Below are 16,184 nucleotides of genomic sequence, written 5' to 3'. Positions count from 1 at the left end.
GTTGTGCAGTTCAGATAAGAAGACACACAACTGAACATGGGAAGAACAGAGCACTGTCACTACAGTCGGACAATTCCCAATGGTTTTCTTAATGAATAATTTTACACAACACTCGACGCACACATGGCATTATGTCAAACATGTATGTTATAAGGAAATACAAAACCGAAGTAGCAAACTTTAGCATATACAGGAGTATTGTGCAATATATGTGTTGATCCCAAGAGAGGACAGTAGCAATATAGCACAACGACAGCTTTAGAGTTGCAGTCCAAATTAACTGTCTTCTTTTGGAGCGTCGTGGACCTCTCTTTCCGTTACTTCACATGGCATTTTCTTGAATCGCTACATGAACTTGAATGCACTGAGCCACTGACCACAAGCCCTGCATGCCATCAAAACAACTGGATTCAACAGTTTTCTATAAGGACTGGATTATTAAATGAACGGAAAAGAGCATGGTTATAGCTTTTACCTCATTATAATGTCAATATTCGCTGCCCTCAGAACCCAGTCCACCGATATATTGCTCGTCCTCATCCAGATTGTTGTCACCATTGTTGACAGTTTGATGTACAATGGCCACCCTCATTAACACTGCCATCGTTCATTACACCCCCCAAGTAGCCACTACTATAAGTAATATTGGCCCTGACATTATTCGGGTGCTTAGCAATTTCTTGACGGATCATATAATATGCAGCCTCAATGTTCGATTGCCTGGAACCTGTTGTATATATTTCAACATTGACATTTTTGAGACCTTGAAGGTGCTCGATGCCAGAATGTGTGCTTCCATATGATTTTGCCCCACAAGCACTGAACAGCAACTCGAGGGTTTCGAGCTTTGGCATCGACTTCTCTTGGAAAACTAAGCATGGCAGCCCTGACCACAGGCGGAAAGCATTAAGACTACGGAAGCCATTTCTCTTAATGATAATATTCTCTTCACGATGAGGAACCACCCAAAGATGGAAATGAACCAAAGCCGGTAGATCTCCGAGCAAATCCAAATCTTCGTCCTCCAGCTCGCAGACATCAAGTTTCAGCTCAGTGAGCCTATCGAGTGGTCCAATCCACTAGGGACACCGCTGAAAGTAAGAGTTCCACATCCAGAATCTTTTAAGGAGGTATGGTGGGGGTGATATAGATGCTAGAAAATCAACAGGAATAACTTGTTTGCTGTCAATCCTCAGTGCCTGCATGCTGTAGCTGCTCAATTTGCTGAGAGAAGAGGCCAAGTACTCCTTGTACCTTCCATCTGCTGGCTCATTCTTTTCCCATGATATCGAGAGATCTCTCATGTTTTTCAAATTGCCAAGCTCCTGCACTGCACTTACTGGACTGTTACAGACATTGAAATGTGATAGTGTCTGAAGTGCTTGCATGCTCCCAATGGCTTCTGGTAACACCCCCTCTCTGTCCACAAGAAGATGCCTTAGATGCTGTAACCGAGCAACTCCATGCGGCAGCAATTTTCCCCGTTGGTAATTACACCATTCTAGTGTCTCAAGATACCGCAGTTCTCCAATTTCTTTAGGAAGCTCATATGCATTCAGTCTCAAATATTTCAGCTGAATTAGTTTGCAAATAGACTTCAAATCATCAGCCTCACTCAACTGACAATCCAGACTCAAGACACGTAAAACTCTAAAATAGGCAAATGGTAGTGTGTGATTGTGGTAGCGACCAAAGGCACTGAGTGTTCTAACATGGGTTAACGATGGCATTTCATCGGGTTCCAACTTCTGGTCTCGATCATTATATTGAATTGATAGCCGGCGGATAACACCTTCTGGTCTTGTTAAAATCTGGCTTGGACCTATGATTCTAACAAAATTGTCCTCTGTTGCCCTTGATTTCAATAGTACTAGCATCATGTCATGCACACGGCAAACTGGCACCCTTCCGTAGTAGTCAATGCCAACAGGTATAATCATACTCCTATTGATGAGCTCATTGAAGTAGCTTTCAGCAACATCCTCTGCAATTAACCCCCCTTCTTCCTTTACAAATCCTTCAGCTATCCATCTTCTCAGTAAACTACCTCTTTCAATGTCATAATCCTCAGGAAATATACTCAAATAGAGTAAGCAAGTTTTGAGATGCTGCGGAAGATCACTATAGCTGAGTGACAATATAGATTCCATACCCCCAGGATCCTGTTTTATTTGCAATGCATATCCTGTAGATGCCCTCACTTTTTCCCATTGCTCGATCATATTGGACTTGCTAGCCAATAAGCTAGCTATGCAAACTATTGCCAGGGGGAGGCCACTGCATTTTCTTAGTATATCAGCTGAAATATGCTTAATTCTGTCAGGGCAGGGCATCCATCCTCAGAGCCAAATATTTTTTTAAAAAGTAGGCTTCTTGAGTGGGACTCACTAAGTGCTTCAATTTTGTAGCAACGGTCACTGGGAAGACTGCAACATGCCTTTGCTACAGACTCGATACATGTTGTAGTAATTATTCTACTACCCTTATTGTTCTCTGGCAGAGCACACTTCAGCAAATTCCAATCTCGTTCAGACCATATGTCGTCAATTATGATGAAGTACCTATTGAATAATATGTGAAAAAGGGTCAAGATATTGAGACAAAATGCAGTAAGAACTAGAAGTACTTAATTTCTTGTGAACACATCAGCGTCGTACGCATGTGATCAGTTCTTCTATGATGACCAATTAATTTCCATGGAAGATTTTAGCAAATTGAAGTTGGCTGTGGTATAGTATAAAACATAAACACTCTAACAGCCATAGTGACCCAAGTATGCATAAACACTCTAATAACAGAGGCGGCTGTTCCAAGTGTCCATCTCTAAAAGTCGATTTTCATAGGTGAACGTCTTAAGATGTCCGTCTCTAAAAATAAATTTATACAAAAGTGAAATCTTTTGCTTTGGCAAAGCAAAAGAATATTAAGTGGCTTATTCACAGCTGTTTGGATGTAAGACTAGTGATTTCCCCTTCAGATACCTGGGCATCCCTTTGCACTTTAGGAAACTAACCGATAGAGATTGGAAGGTCATAGAAGAGAGATTTGAGAAGAAATTGAGTGGATGGAAAGGAAAGTTGTTGACAGTAGGAGGCCGTCTAGTGCTCATAAATTCAGTGCTCTCGAGCTTACCGATGTTTATGATGTCTTTTTTGAACTAACAAAAGGAGTGTCCAAAAGGTTGAATTACTACAGATCAAGAATTTTTTTGACAAAACGATCAACTCAAGAAAAAAATCTAGACTGGTCAAATGGGAAATTATCTGTCAACCTAAACAACAAGGTGGCCCGGGTATACAAAACTTGGATTTACCAAAAAAAATGCTTACTCAGCAAATGGTTGTTTAAGCTATATAACGAGGATGGGATTTGGCAATCTCTATTGAGGAACAAATACCTAAGAAACAAAACTTTAGGCGAGGTGACAAAAAAAGAAACTGACTCGCACATCTGGAAAGGTCTCATGAATGTGAAAGACCAATTTTTAAATTTTGGATCCTTCAAAGTAGGGAATGGGTCTCAAATAAGATTTTGGGAAGATAGATGGTTGGGCAAATAGCCGCTAAAACTTAAATACCCTTCTTTGTTCAACATAGTCCGTAGGAAGCAAGACACTGTAGCTAATGTTTTTCGGACAACACCTCTCAATATCTCATTTAGGAGAGCTTTGGTGGGGCAAAACTTGAGGGATTGGAACAAAATTGTATCTTCTTTAATGGACATGAATCTTTAGGATAGCCCAGATGTTTTTAGTTGGTCTCTACATTCAACAGGACAGTTATAGAGATCATCTTTATTTTTTTTTCATGTTGGAGGACATGTTTTCAAAGAGTTGTTCAACAGAGGATAAAAAATGTGAAGGTTTCAAATCAGTGATATATTACGCTAAGGTTGATATCTTGGAACTCATAATTAATTGTGAATGAAATCTTAGTGAGTATTTTCCATTAAATTGAAAAACACGTATATTCTATGGCCTATGTCATACACGTTATATTATTCACAGATGGAAATCTGAAGGGCATATTTAAGAGAGTCCATATTATGGACCATCCATTGAAATCCATTTTCATGGATGGTTAACAGAGGCATACACTGAAGATTATTGCCACGCAAAATAAATTATGACTTTGTACATGAAGTCAAATATAGATAAATTTCCTATCAAAATTTTCAAGATCGACAAGATCAAGAAATTTATATTTTATTTTTCATTCAAGACAGTTTAGGGACCTAATAATCAATAATACTTAGCTTACAAAACCTTGGATGGTTAGACACTCCATATGCCAAAGTTTTAGTGCTCCATAACGTCTAAATCTTGCATTTAATATATTTTCAAATAAGATTGTTTAGTTACCAGAATATTCAACAAAAGATTAGGAGAAATTAATACAAATGAATAGCCTCCCCTTATTTACTCTGCAAAGAGAGGAGACGAGAGGTGCAAAGTCATGGATTTTAATCCTTGAGAGCGTATCATCAAGAACACAAAAAACTGTTCAGCTTGCAACTTGCTGGGGACCTAGGACATTTGGACTTGTAATCTGGTGGTAGCTGCTTGAACATGGAAAAAAAATTCCACAGCTTGAAACCACCGCTGTCCTATGATGGGATGCGTTGTGACTCCCCAAGGGCCTAGGATATTCTGAGAGACCAAGTAGAGAAGTGCCTTGGTCTCATCCATGTGTGATGAATGAATGACATAAAATTTGAGAGGTTTTTAACTTTTTCAAGTTGAGTGCATATGTCATATGTGCTTGTTTGTTCTAATGGCTAACCAAAGGCGTCGTGTTGTGTTGTGCAATATGTCTCTTGGCTTGCGAATGTGCAGCTGCGCCGATTTGGTTGCGACAGAGATGGTCAAGCGAGGAGTCCACGCATGATGGACCGAGAGTAGCGAAGGGCAGGCGAGATGGCTTGTACCGAATGGCCAAGATGCCATGGATGGACCATCAATGACTCACATTGGGCACATGGAAGAGCAAGATTACATTGGTGATGAAGACGGTGTTGACCGGAGTCTAGTCCGTGGTTGGACCAAGTCAAGGTGAGGCATCACGAGCACTCGGTGGTTCATTAGGCTGAGGAGATGGAGATTCGGCGTACGTTGACATCAATGAGTCACGCCTAGCGAGGCATGCATGAGGGTTTGATGCTTTGGTCCTCAAAACCAAGCATGGACGGTTTGACGGTTTGAGCCTCTCTCAAGTGTCCTCTCTTTCAACTCTGCTAGTCTAAGTTGACCTGTCCAGCATAGCAATAGCATGTCCATGGCGTCTTTGGACAGGCACCTAGAATGAGATGCTAGTGGTCATCACCACCATGGAGCACCATCAACGCCAGCGATCGTGGTGTCATGGACATCCTTGGCATGGTATAGCCGCTTCATGGCCACTTGCGCATTCTTCGGCTCCCGTGCACTGGGCCAGCACTATCGCCACCATGCTATCGAGGGCGGGTTCAATTCGGCATGACCATGCTAAGAATAGGGGGCGAGAGGATTTCCGGTGAACAATTATATATGCTCCCCTAGCATTAGATTCAATATACAAGACGTGGAGGCAACTGGCCATGGCAGTTCCTAGTGGCTGTATGCCACTGGCAGGGATTGGAACGGTTAGGTCAGCCCTTCGCAAGCCATGCCTGGTCATAACGAGTGGTTATTAGTTGTGGAGAATCGTGGGCTCGCATTGGAGCTCGGCATGGGATCAGCAGGGAAGAGCACCTGAGACGCGGTGGAGAGGAGGGAGAAAGTGAGGACATATGTCTAACATGGGGGGCGCCTATTGCAATGTGTCATCCAGGTAAGTGAAAACCACCTTGAAAACCTGGATGGATATATGTGAACAATTTTGATTGTAGGAAGGTCAAAGACTTTTGGTTTTGGAGTTTTACGTCTAAAATCAAACTCTGGTGATAGTTCGATGGTCACAAATGAACTTCTCCATTAAAAGTACTTCAATATAACTAATGACAAATACACATAATCTTTCCCAATGCAAGAGCAAGAGGTCGCCATGGAGCACATGGGAAGGCGACCACCATTTGGACAATTTTTTAGTGGTATAATCAACAGGTATACTTATAAAATTTAAGCTTTTATTGTTTAATAATCTTGTAAGGTTGCCAAAGATAATTAGAAATTTGGAATATTAACTGAAAACATTATGAAGCAAAGGAAAACACTACAGGCCCTGATTGGCACAACTTTTTGCAGCTCTAGCTCATTCTGCACCAACAACCATAGGAACAATGTTCACATAACACTACCGGACTCCTCTAGTTTGCCGAGTGTCCGAAACACTCGGCAAAATACATAAAACACTCGGCAAATGGTTCGCCGAGTGTAACACTCGGCGAACAGCACTCGCCAAAAACAGTGACGGCAAAGCCAACTTTGCCGAGTGTCTTTTATTGGGCACTCGGCAAGTTGAAACCGAAAAAAACCCGAAAAAATTGGGATTTTTACCCAAAAAAAATGAATTTTTTTTATCAATGGAGGCCCCCCCACCGGCTAGCGCCCACCCATCTCCAACATTTTTCACGTGAATTTCATGGCTACGCGGCCGACGCGATTCGAACCCGAGACCTCCCGCTGTGCACGTACATCCTCTACCACTACACCACACTCTCACTTGTGTCTGGATTCCGTTTTAGTTCCCAATATATTATACTAAACCGAGTGTAAATTGCATGTTTGAGGCCCTAAACGAATTCAAATAAAAAAGTTGTAAACTATAAAGTTTTATAACTTTTCGAGATCTACACTTTTAGTTTAGGAAGTTTTTCCATCCGAGGTCGTTTACAAAATTTGAATTTTAAAATTTTGAAATTCAAACACAGTTTTGCATGACAAGATTTTTTCAAATCAAAAAGTTGTAAACTACAAAGTTTCATAACTTTTCGAGATCTACACTTTTAGTTTAGGAAGTTTTTCCATCCGAGGTGGTTTACAAAATTTAAATTTTAAAATTTTGAAATTCAAACACAGTTTTGCATGACAAAATGTTTTCAAATCAAAAAGTTGTCAACTACAATGTTTCATAACTTTTTGAGATCTACACTTTTAGTTTAGGAAGTTTTTCCATCCGAGGTCGTTTACAAAATTTGAATTTTAAAATTTTGAAATTCAAACAGAGTTTTGCATGACAAAATGTTTTCAAATCAAAAAGTTGCCAACTATAAAGTTTCATAACTTTTCGATATCTACAAAGTTTATTTTGGTTGTGTGATCATTTGTTCATCCGACATGGTCATTCTAACATTGTTCACAAATCTTATATATCTCTATTGTAGTTTCATAAACTACCAGAGACATGTTAGATTTGTGAACAAATTTATTTTCACTTTGTCGTCTGAAGAAAAGACCAAAACAAACATTGTACATCTTGATGAGTTATACAACTTTGTAGTTGAAAACTTTTTGATTTGAATTAATTTACTGCTTCAAAATGTGCTTTGAAATTTTCTTTGCCGAGTGTCAAAAAAAAAAAAAACACTCGACAAAGAAGCTCTTTGCCGAGTGTCAAAAAAAAACACTCGGCAAAGAAACTCTTTGCCGAGTGTCAAAAAAAAAAAACACTCGGCAAAAGCGTCTTTGCCGAGTGCCCGAAAAAAAACACTCGGTAAACCACGTGGCACTCGGCAAAGAGCCGATCTCCGGTAGTGTAAGCTATTTTTCTCTCCTCACAAAATGAACAAGGACACCGAAAAAGACATGTTTTATGGCGCCTCCGGCACCGGCTCCTATGGTACTGTAGCACAAAACTAAAGCAACTGGGAGCCCAGCCAAACAAGGTTTATAAAGCTAAAGTTTTAATAGCTAGTTTGGATGAAATTATACCATGGCTGGACGGATATACTTGTGTAATGAACAATGCAAACTTGATGAAAATGATTTCATGCAATTAATAGTGAATTGTAGGCATTTATAATGTTTTATTTTCGATGTGTCCTAAGATGAGATTTAACCCACAAAATGAAAAAAGCACATGTTCATGGACTAGTAGTATAAATAAACTGGATAGGATAATAGGAATAATAGGATAATAAGTACCTCTTATCTTCCAGTAGGTCTCTTATTTTTTCTATAATCATTTGCTCGTCCCATATATCTCTTTCACTGACAAGAGTACGGTTCTTCTCTATGCGAGTGAGTATGTTCCAGAGGATTTTCTTGTTATCGGGCTGTTGGGAAACCGGTACAAGAGCCGCACAGTCGAATTGCTTTCCAATCTTACGCCGGACCTCGTTGGCAACCGTGGTTTTGCCCAAACCACCAAAGCCATAGATGGACAGCACCTTGCGACCGCCAAATTCATCCTTAACACCCTAAAATTTGCTTCTTTTGAAGTAGATGTAAAATGAGGTAATTTTTGAATTTATGTGCTCATTTAAACATAGGAAATAAATTTTTTTATGAAATTAAAATTTATTATAAGGTTTAAAAACATGATTGAGCATACATGCCCTTGCATTTGATTTATTTGGTTGAGTGATTTTGATTGAAAATTTAAAATAGTTTAAATTGCTTTTGCAAATGAAATTAAAAATGGCTTTGAAGTAAAAGAAAATAAAGAAAAGAGAATTAGAAAATAAAAGAATTTAAAAAGGTGTAAAATTTATTTTTGAAAAACTTACCAAAATTTCTCATTTTTATTTGAATTGAAAAGTATATTGAAAATAATATTTGAACTTGATTTAATTCATAATTGAAATTGGTTTTGAAATAGGAAATAGAAAATGATTTGAAAAAGAAATGGAAAGACTCTCCCTCTCTCATTTCTGGCCCGCTCGGCCTTGTTCCCTCACTGGCCCAGTTCCTCCCCTTCTCTTTCTCGGGCTGCTGGTCCAACCGGCTGGCCGTTCTCCCTCCACCCAGCGGCCTAGTTTTCCCGGGTGGGCCATCAAGCCAACAGGCCGCCACCTCCCCCTCTCTGTTCTCTCGCGTGGCCCAGCGAGCAAGCCCAAGTCGCAGCCCGGCCAGCAGCTCTGCGGAAGCCGCGCTGCCCCTTCCTTTGTTTTGCTGAAGACCCGCCCCCACGCCTTGTGTCACCGCCGCCTTGGGCCCGCACGTCAGCATTGTCTTCCCCAGCTCGTGTCCAACATGGACACTCCGTCCGCACGAGGAGTCCACGACCGTGCCGCTCTCTCCCGGTTCGGCATGCCGCCCAAGTTGCCCCGCTCTTAAATAGCAGCCGCGCTGTGCTGCCTTCCCTATCTTGCCCAAAACCAGCCATTGCCTTGCCTCCGAGCCGCAGCCGCCGAAGGAGATCCACCGCTGTCGCGTTCGTCGCTCCGCTGCTCCCACGCTTCAGCAATCGCGTCCCCGAGCTTCGTCTGGAGGTAAGTAAACCGCAGGAGCCTCATACGCCTGCCCTCTCGGTCTCTATCTCTTTCTCTGACTCGCCGAAGTCTTGCCGGCGAGCTTGAGCCGCCAATTCAAGTACGACATCGCCACCGTGACGTCACGACCCTCTCCGATCCCTCTATTGAGTTCGTGATCAACTCCTCTCGCTCCCGTACTTCTCTCGAGTCTAACCGTGGTCTAAATCGCCAGATTCATGAACTCCAGTGATCTCTCTGTTTTTTCCGGCCGAGCGCCACCGTCTAGCCCGCCGTCGGCGACCCACACCACCTCTCTTCTAATCTCCACCGCCCATCTCAGATTCAACGGCCATGGGTGGCCGATACCCCTACGGTTGTTTTTTTCTTCTAAAGAGCCCCTCAGGTTTCCGATAATAGCACCTGCAGTCCATAGCGACTTTTCAGATTTTGTTTTCTTCTTTTGAAAGCGTACTTTGTTTTGGTTAGATCTGAAATACGTTTTCAGCTATTTACAGTTTTGCCACTAGGTTTGTTTAGGTCATAACTTTTCCGTTACAACTCTGAATTGACCCGTTCAACTTGCGTTAGGTTCATAATTCCATAATCTACATGTTTATACTATTATTAGATATGTTTTTAACTTTTAAAATTCGAGGTTAGATTTAATCTATTATTTTATTAAAGAAAATCTTGTTTAAATCATATCTTCTACGTTTTAACTCTGATTTGACCTGTTCAAGTTGCGCTAGATTCATTGCAATGAGATCTATGCGTTAGTAACAATGTTTATCATGTCACTATTTTTGGAATTTCATGGTTTAAACTCTAATTTGAATAATAATTATGCAACTGGGTTTTATAAATAAAATATGATTTGTTTTACTTTAGTTTTGTAATTCAAATATAAATTTGACTTAATTCAATTTGTACATGTTTTTATAGTTAAAACACATGAAGCTTATAGTTTTATATTTTCTCTTATGAGTAGATCTTTCAGTAGCTGTTTCTTTCAACCCGTAGCTCCGATTAGAGTGCTTCTTACGACTGTGTGTTCGTAGCGATGCATAGAATCGTGTTTCGAACTCTTTTACTTATTTTTCTATGATTGGTGTACTGTTCTGATTTAGTTTTATTGTTTGCTTCGTGTATGATTGTATGGATGCTTGTGTGGTGCTTTATGATTACGTCCAGTCAGTGAGATATACGTGGTGAGCAAGAAGAAGAAGAATGTTGAAGATTAAAGCTTACCGAAGGATCGGTGTTTTAAGGCAAGTATAGCATGGGATCATCCTTGTTGTTCTATACACCTTTAATCATTTAATTCATACTGCATGTGTCTACCTTGACTATCACTAAGGATTTCCTAGTAATTTGTACTTGTACCTTGATGCCTTTGAGTTATTGCATTTGGTAGCTTTGCTAGTGCTCAACTACAACCATGATCTTGTAACTTGACTAATGGTATATGCAATAAACACTAAAACATGACTTTTTTTAGCAACATAGAAACAGGGGGCTGGAGTGTTTAGCTACTTTTTAAATGCTCTAGATTCCTCTCCCTAAGGACTTATCTGTAAGTGATCATCCGGGACTTACAGTATAGCTGTGAGGGCTATATGGCTCTGGCTTTAGCTCAGTATGAGGATCTTTTCTAGCTTGTTAGTGGTTACCTTTATGGCATAAGAGGGGCTCCAATTTGTATGATCTCGGCCTGCTAAGAGGGTGCACTTTGGTTTCTTAGTATTTTGTTAGTCACTCCTTGGAGGGGGCTCATGCTTATTGATGAGGAAACCTTAGCGGCCCTAACTTGTTAGACAAACCTTTGAAAGGCTTCATAATGAACCCTGCCGACCTTCCTTGATAGTGGGTCAAGAGGCTGATCACCTCGGGCGAAAGGGTAAATCACGACTCACAGTGAAAGTGTACAACCTCTGCAGCGTGTAAAACTGGTATATCAGCCGTGCTCATGGTCACTAGCGGCCTTAGAACTCTTACGGAATAGATGATGAACACTAATGCTACTGATGATGAAGATGCTCACTAATGATTACTGTTTATGCTATTCATTATTCATGTTTACCTAATCATGTGTTTACATGGGCTGATGATAAACTTGTTGCTACTAAATTGCTAAAATTGTGACAATTAAAAGCTAATCACAGTTAAACTAGTGTAAGCCTTTTGAGCCTCATGAACCCCATGATATATTTGTTGAGTACGACATGTACTTACGCTTGCTTTATTTTTCAATTATTTGGATAAAAATCCCGGATGGGTACCAGATTGCTAGAGTTTGGAGGAATTAGGCTTGTGATCAACTAGTCAGTTGTCCCTGTGGAATTGGAGTTTTCACCCGAAGATCAGAGTTGTCTTTCCACTGTTTGCTGTCTAAGGTTATATCATTTATACTAAGTACGTTATATATTGAACATTGTCTTTCGATATTACCCTTATTTGTAGCTATATGTGAGATATGACTTCCTAGGCTCACATATGGTGTGTATCTAGTTTTATTCTTAAAACCGGGTGCCACAAAGTGGTAACGGAGCAATGCTGACTATAGGACACAAGCCTAGTAGAAACTAGTCGTTCTAAGGTTTAGAAGTTGCTACAAAAATCCTTGCTCTATGAACCTTGATATTTTCTTCTCTACTATATCTCTACCCTTGTTATTCATCTCTACCTTGGTGCTTATTTTGAAGTCTTTGTTCTCATCTTCACTCCTTGATTTGATATGCTTTTAGAACTGTCCCTCATCACCTTCTTGCGTAATCTAAAGATGAGTCTTAGGATTGTTACCCCTAGTACAATGAGGACGATAGTATCGCAAGTTGAGTTAATGGTTGAATTGTCATTATGCTTCTGCTTGTTTTGAATCTTTGTAATGATTGCAATGATCTTGTTGGGTGTTTCCATAATTTCATTTTGCTTATAGGCGTAAGGTATAAGGATTAATGCAATAAATAGATGGGTTTCGCTTATCTCCTGTTTTCCCTATTCTGTCTTTCGGGAGTAACCTGTCTTTATTGGCATATATATCTATTCTTGGATGACCAAAAATCACGAGAAAATTCTGGATAATAGTAGACTTCGATATATTTCTGTGACCGGAAGAACCGCCCTCATATCTATTTTGGTTATGGAGCTATGAAAATCACAAGGCAATGCATCTGTGCTATTTGGATCCAGGAACAATTCTCTTGTGCACTATTTTCGACCAAGTTAACTGTGGAATTTGCGAAAGTGTTCTATAAGGAAGTTGTGGAGGATTTGATAAGATTTCCAATGGTATAAGCTACAACTTCATTGGATTATTAGAATATGAGTTATAGCTGTTTTACCACACTGTTGTTTTTCTGCTCGCGAGGAATTTTAGATTTCTTGTTCCTGCCCATACACAAGAGTCTCATTGGGATGTCAGGATGTCTTGATACTAGTTAGCTCATCTGGAAGAAGGTGCAAGCTACCCTTTTTGTGTCCTCTAGTTGATCTTTTCTTAAGGGGGGTAGCTAAGTTGAAGGATTTGTAAGATGAAGTTTCTTACATTTTAGCGCTTCGTTTGGAAGTATTAGTTATCTCTAGGGTTTGTTGTTCTCTTGTCTCAATTGCCATCAGTCCTATCTTGTCATCTCTTGAAGCTACAATTAAGGATGTTATGAATGACTGAGTTCTAATTCATACATGTTGAAAACAGATGGTTGCTACCAGGAGAAGTGCTTCATAAGGTGTTGGAAGGAATCCTGCCAATTCTAGTCCACCGCCATCCAATTCCCCATCTATAGAGCAAGTTTTGATAACGCAGACTCAGTCATTATAGACTATTGCTCAAAATGTATTGAACAACCCGCATCAAGCACCACCTATTGACAAGCGTAGTGAATTCATGAAGGGACACCCCCCGACATTCTCTCATACAAGCAAACCACTAGAAGCTGATGACTGGCTTAGAGCTATGGAGCGACAATTGGACATAGCTCAGTGTGATGACCATGAAAAGGTGCTTTATGCTTCCAGTCAACTGCAAGGAACTGCCCAAGATTGGTGGGAGTCATTTGAGTATGGGCGTCCCAACAATGCTCCTACTATCACTTGGCAGGAATTCAAGGAGAATTTCAGGTCCTACCATGTCCTATTAGGTGAGGTAGAACTTAAGCAAGAAGAGTTCCTCAACTTGAAGCAATGATCTATGTCAGTGTGTGAGTATCGTAACTGGTTCACTCAATTATCACGCTATGCTCCAAAAGAGGTGGATAGTGATGCTAAAATGCAAAAACGCTTTTTGAAAGGACTGAATGATGGTTTGCAACTATAGCTAATGACCGTGGTGTATTCCAACTATCAAACATTGGTGGACAGATCAATTGTAATTGAGAACAAGCGTCGAGAAATGGAAGAGAAGAAGAGAAAGCATGACCTTCAACGCTGGTTGAACAATGTGGATCTGATTACCACTCATGGAGCTAAGGAGGTCGTTGATGGTTTGATTGCAGTAAGCTCAGACACTACTATAGTGTTATTTGACCCTAGTGCGTCACATTCATTCATCTCTTGGGAATATGTGGAAGAACATAAGATAACTATGCTTCCAATGAGGAAACCCCTAATAGTTAACTCTCTAGGAGGAGAAAAGAAGGCAAACCGCATATGCCCAAAAGTTAGTCTTAACATAAAAGGGAAGAACTTCGAGGCAAGCCTTATAGTTTTGGAGTTAATGGATATTGATGTTATCTTTGGAAATGGATGGTTATCTGCTTGTAAAGGAGTGATTAAGTATGCCCAGCGTTCGGTGCTTCTAACCACACCGTCAGGAGAAATAATTGAGTATGAGGGTATTCAACCTGCACCTAAGGAATACGAGAATGACCTATTAGAAGGTGCATCCTGTGAGGATAGTAATGTGGACTGTGTGTTTTCAGATGTCAGTGTAAAGAGCAAAACCATTGGAGGATCTCAATACGGGAGATGATCATGCTTAATCAGATTAGCCAACCAGGATCTTAGAATGGCTCTTAATGAAAGATATAACTTGGAAAAAATGAGGATCGAATAAAGGCAAAGTATTCATATCTCTTTTATCACTATCTTCTGAATCTCGAGGATGAGATTCATCTTAAGGGGGGTAGAATTGTAACACCCTAAAATTTGCTCCTTTTGAAGTAGATGTAAAATGAGGTAATTTTTGAATTTATGTGCTCATTAAAACATAGGAAATAAAAATTTTCATGAAATTAAATTTTATTATAAGGTTTAGAAACATGTTTGAGCATACATGCCCTTGCATTTGATTTTTTTGGTTGAGTGGTTTTGATTAAAAATTCAAAATGGTTTAAATTGCTTTTGCAATGAAATTAAAAATGGCTTTGAAGTAAAAGAAAAGAAAGAAAAGAGAATTAGAAAATAAAAGAATTTAAAAAGGTGTAAAATTTATTTTTGGAAAACTTACCAAAATTTCTCATTTTTATTGGAATTGAAAAGTATATTGGAAATAATATTTGAACTTGATTTGATTCATAACTGAAATTGGTTTTGAAATAGGAAATAGAAAATGATTTGAAAAAGAAATGGAAAGACTCTCCCTCTCTCATTTCTGGCCCGCTCGGCCTTGTTCCCTCACTGGCCCAGTTCCCTCCCCCTTCTCTTTCTCGGGCTGCCGGTCCAACCGGCTGGCCGTTCTCCCTCCACCCCGCGGCCCAGTTTTACCCGGGTGGGCCATCAAGCCAACAGGCTGCCACCTCCCCCTCTCTATTCTCTCGCGTGGCCCAGCGAGCAAGCCCAAGTCACAGCCTAGCCAGTAGCTCTGTGGAAGCTGTGTTGCCCCTTCCTTTGTTTCGCTGAAGACCCGTCCCCATGCCTTGTTGAAAGCTCTAGTTTGGTTTTGGTGAATTGATGAAACCCTAAGTGCTAACCTAGTTTATCAAGTGATCTTGATATAGGTAGCACACTCCAAGTGGTGAAGCAAATGAAGATCATAACATGATGATGGTGATGCCATGGTGATGATCAAGTGCTTAGACTTGGAAAGGAGAAAGAGAAAAACAAAAAGCTCAAGGCAAAGGTATATTTTGTAGGAGCTATTTTGTTTTGGTGATCAAGACACTTAGAGAGTGTGATCACATTTAGGTTTGATAGCCATACTATTAAGAGGGGTGAAACTCGTATCGGAATGCGGTTATCAAAGTGCCACTAGATGCTCTAACTCATTGCATATGCATGTAGGATCTAGTGGAGTGCTAACACCCTTGAAAATATTTGTGAAAATATGCTAACACATGTGCACAAGGTGATACACTTGGTGGTTGGCACATTTAATCAAGGGTGGGTGAAGTTTAGGTGCAAGGGTAAGAAACTCCACCGGTGGAGTGTTCGCCCGTAGAGTGTGGACAGTCCGATAGTGCCACCAGCGCCCTAGATAGAAAAGACAGAGGTCACTGTGAGTGACCGGACGCTGGACTCGATTGGACCGGAGCGTCCGGTCAGTGGCAGCAGAGGACATGCGTTTCGGTCAAGTGACCGGACGTTGGATCCAAAAGCACTGGACGCTGACTGCCTGCGTCCGGTCGTGCTGACTTGGCAGTACAGTGGCTAGGGTTTACCACCAGACGCTAGGCTGTGTTCAGTCGAGGTGGACCGGACGTGTCCGATCAAGGAAAACCGGTTTTAGACCCTTACTGTACTCGACCGGACGCTGAGGCTCCAGCGTCCGGTTAGTTTTGTCGGAGCGTCCAGTCAGCTTCGTAGCCGTTGAAAATCTGATGAACAGCATTTGAAGCCAGTGACACATGACGTCCATCAGTGGACCGGACGCTGAGTCTAGGGTCTGGTCAGTTGGACCGGTGCATCCGGTAGAGCACAGT

At 40.7% G+C, this 16,184-nt stretch overlaps 1 pseudogene; it reads right to left on the bottom strand.

Annotated features, from left to right (window-relative positions):
- Positions 1-551: 551 nt before the first annotated feature.
- LOC136503466 (disease resistance protein RGA5-like) lies at positions 552-9,085 on the bottom strand (annotated as a pseudogene).
- Positions 9,086-16,184: the final 7,099 nt, after the last annotated feature.

The sequence above is a fragment of the Miscanthus floridulus genome, chromosome 14 (assembly GCF_019320115.1).
Source record: "Miscanthus floridulus cultivar M001 chromosome 14, ASM1932011v1, whole genome shotgun sequence".
NCBI classification, from domain to species: domain Eukaryota; kingdom Viridiplantae; phylum Streptophyta; class Magnoliopsida; order Poales; family Poaceae; genus Miscanthus; species Miscanthus floridulus.
The sequence above is the reverse complement of the archived record's forward strand: the minus strand, read 5'-3'. Positions and strand labels throughout refer to the sequence as shown.